The sequence below is a fragment of the Limulus polyphemus genome, unplaced genomic scaffold, assembly GCF_000517525.1.
Source record: "Limulus polyphemus unplaced genomic scaffold, Limulus_polyphemus-2.1.2 Scaffold476, whole genome shotgun sequence".
In the NCBI taxonomy this organism is placed as follows: Eukaryota; Metazoa; Arthropoda; class Merostomata; order Xiphosura; family Limulidae; genus Limulus; species Limulus polyphemus.
This window is the reverse complement of record NW_013666086.1, coordinates 141561-145717: the sequence shown is the minus strand read 5'-3', so window position 1 is coordinate 145717 and position 4157 is coordinate 141561.

The following is a 4157-nucleotide window of genomic DNA, read 5'->3' as shown; positions in this document are numbered from 1 at the left end:
AAGTGACGGCAACGATGGAATGCAGTTGAATTGCAGACAGAGATAGAGATGGACAGTTGGGTCGAATGCGTGTGTCGTTCGTAGTGAATTATAGCGTTTGTATAAGTTATAGCGTGACTGTGGAAATTATGTGAATTTCAAAGTTGTATTGAGAAAGAATAAACTAGTTTTATTTAAGAAAGGACTTGTGTCGCTAAAGTTTCTTCGGAAAGAATTTTTACGGAAAATTAACTAACGACCAGAGACGTAACAGTATCACGAACCATGGAATTGGTACATAATAGGGATATCCCATTCGGTCTTCTTTCTTATTATTTAGTATTGTTCCGCCAGCCTACAGCAAAAATGGCTGGATTTATTGTAACAAAACCTGGGCAGTATTACTAAACGCCTCATTGCGCATTGTGTAGGGTAGTTTTTAAGTTTATTTGACTACCTAGCAAATAACAGCAGTTGTATAACCGTTGACACCCAATCGTTTTAATGTATTCAGTGGTTTTTGTAGAGTCTCATAATCTAATATACATGCATACGTATATAGCTACGTGCAAGCTGTGGATTTAATTTAATGTTTATATGGCAGGTATGACCCATGTATCACAGCAGTTATTAACTTATTGTTGCAATTCTATTGATGTCGCGTATCATTTGTTTATGTATAGAGTTCCTGTCCTTTCAGACATGACGCTGGTGACAGAATCACATATTTTTTCTACCACTACAAGATCGATTTCGGCCATGTTACACAAACGTCTAAAATGCTACACAAACATCTAGGCTGTCTCCCATAACAGGAATCTTTAAGCCGTAGTTTTAAGGATGGCATCAAGCTAAGTTTCGGGCATCGGATCGGCAATCGCGGTGATTGCCGATCCTAAGTGTCGAGTTTGCGTGTTTGCGAATTTTATAGATATTGAAGATAGAGTAGCCATCCTTGAAGCTGACTATAAGGAGTGGCAAGTATTTCGCAAGCGGAAGATGGTGAAAATTATGGCGATTCTAGGCGAGAGTGAGGCAGAAATTTTGTAGCTATATATTTTATTCAAAAAAGATCTAGTTTCAGATAAAGTATGCAGCAGCGACAGCCCACCTGATTTTGGGGTCGTCACAGTGAAAGAGGGTGATACAAATGTCACGACCCAAACTCCATCACATGTTTGTTCAAGGAGTACGTGCGTAGTAGTGTGAGTAGTTAAGAACGCCTTACTAGCAAGCGTTAGCGAACAAGCTCTTTAACTTAGTTGGTAGAGCACTTTAGCATGCGATAGTCGCCAGTTCAAATCCGAGGCAATGAAATAAATATATATTGAAAAACTAAAATACCACATTGGTGCCCAACGAGTGGCCGTCCCACGACCCTGAAGTTAGGCCCGAGGACGAGCCTTGTTTGTGACAGGAAAAGCATGTAGTAGTTTGGGGAGTTAAAAATTCCTTACTAACAAACGCCAAGAAGCGAGTTTTTAGATGTGTTGGTAGAACACGCGTCTAGCATGCGACAAGTCTCGGGTTCAAATTAGAGGCAATGAGATATGTATCGTGGAAAAACACACACGTGCAATCCATATTGAAATTCTTGCAGCCTGTGTTTTGGTATGGTTTATTCACTAATTAAAATTTGGTGTATTTTTGTGGTTTTCCTAATGTCTTTCTAAAACGCAACAATGTTTTTATAGTTTGCGTTTGATGTTAATCATATTGTTGAATTCAAACTACAGTCTTCTTGTAGTTGAAGTTTTGACTGTAAAGGTATTACCATTTTATAAACCCATGTTTTCCTTTCTTGTTTTTCCCCTTAAGTTTTGACCTAGTGATTTGCTACGTTCTTGTCCTCACATAGTATATATATCAAGTAATGTAATAAAGCATTAAGACAACTAGACTCAAAGAAACGTTATGACAACCATTTCACCTCTATTTGATATATTAGATCAGTCATTGATAGAATATACATTCTATAGAAATAATAATTGTCGGATCAATCAAGAGGCAGCTGAGTAGGAGAGAGAGATTATTGATAAAGAGGCGTGCAGATATTTTGTCAGACTCTGGAATCTAAGGAAAGTGTATTTTTTATCATTTACTTCTTGTCTGTCTGTAAACGGTCTCATTGGTATCTTTTTCTAAGCATTTATTATGAAGTAAACAAGTTAATGCATATGTGAATGAGTGCACAAGTTAACTTACCTTTTTAATCAAATTTTGTCATTTTTATGAATTAATGCATTTGTATATTTTATTTATTTTACTTCAATCATGCACTTTTATCGTCTAAGGTAAAGGTACAAGTTCAAGTCAACTCGCATATTCCTGTTCCTGTGACTAACAGGACGTGACGTCGAACGTATATTTACTTTTTTCTCGGTTTTTGTCTGTATTATCATTACTGCACGTGATAACCACAACCTATGGCGGAAGGCCATGTCCTCACAGCGTGGTTTCAGACAATTAGGCTAAATAAATCAATTAGTAAGTGAAACATTTGAACTTTAAATGTATGTTGTACAGATTGGCGTTTTACTCGATAGATTGCCTTGAAAAATGTATCAATAAATGTATCAGTTTTTACAATTGATCTTATTACCTTGAAATGCGTAAGAATTCTTTATTTGTTTGGGTAATCGCGCAAGTCTTCACTAGCCGTTTCTAACTTTGAACTGATAGATTAGTGGGAAGGTAGCTAGCTAATCAACAGCACCCACAGCCCCATTGTGTGGAGCACGATTTTTTGGGAACAGGACATGAAATTTGACTATTAGATTCACAGTCCGGTATACTAACCATAAGGTGACGCCCGTCCCTAAATGCACTATATGTGTTTGAATATATCTATATTGATATGTTACGTCTCTGTGTTCGTTTGTTAATTTTCCGTAAAAATTCTTTCCGAAGAAACTTTAGCGATACAGTCCTTTTTTAAACAAAACTGGTTTATTCTTTTTGAATACAACTTTGCAATACACTTAATTTCCACAGTCACGCTATAACAAACGCTATAATTCACAATGAACGACTCACGCGCTTGACTCAACTGTCCGTATCTATCTCTGTCTGCAATTCAATTACATTGTTGCCGTCACTTCTTGGCGGTTTTATATACACAAGAATACTGCAAATCTAGTAAACACTCGAGGATTCACGAACCTTCAAGAATATGACTTGTTACTAGGGTCACGTGACACCCGCTGTCGTAACAGATAAAAAATAACAGCTTATTAAGACTATTTCTATCCCTTCAAAATATAAAATTCCAAAGGTTTATAAACGCTTAGGGTAGATAGTAATGACGATATGCAATTAACCCAATTACAATATATATATATATATCGTAAATCATATTTTATCCTATTTTTTAAAACTCTTCTTTTACAGCAGATCTTTTAACGTTTATAATTGGGCTTGTCGAACAAAATAGATTCCGTGCTCGGTTAGCTGGTTTCATAAACAATGGAACACATACATGAATATAATATTAGATAATAATACTGTTTACTATTCGTGTTTGACATTTTTGTGTCCATAAAGGCATATACACAGTTTTATTTTATACAAATACGTTTTAATATACACACAACAATACAATTTACAATAACAGTTATTACAAATAGTTATAACAAACAATGATTTATAAACAAAAGTTTCACAAACTTACAAGCAATATAAAGTCTTGTTTCTAATCTGGAACTTCTTCGATATCTTATCGAGGGTTCACGATGAGCGAATTAATTGGGTTGATGTAGGTACGACTTGCTTAACAATAATAGGGAGCTAGCCAGCCACTGTTCATACGCCTATTAGAAATTGAGTTTCCACCGATGACGTTAGGTAATGTTTTCGTAAAAGTAGTAATGTCAGATGGGAATCCACTGAAGTTAAATAATTTGTAATGTTCAAACTTTGAAAAGGTTCCTGGTCAAATATCTGAAGTTTTCCGATTGATAAGCGTCATAACAATCACAGTTATAGCTTCCGGCGTTTATAGCACACTGACTATAGCGAACTAATAATAGATACTCTCTTTGGCGCCTTGCGTTGGTTATATTTATAGCCGTGTGGAGGCGTTCTAGAAATTTCAGTTTTACGTAACAATACTGAGCTACACTTAAGTGTTTACGTATATATATATATATTGTTGATTCCTACTCTCGAGAATCTTCTAC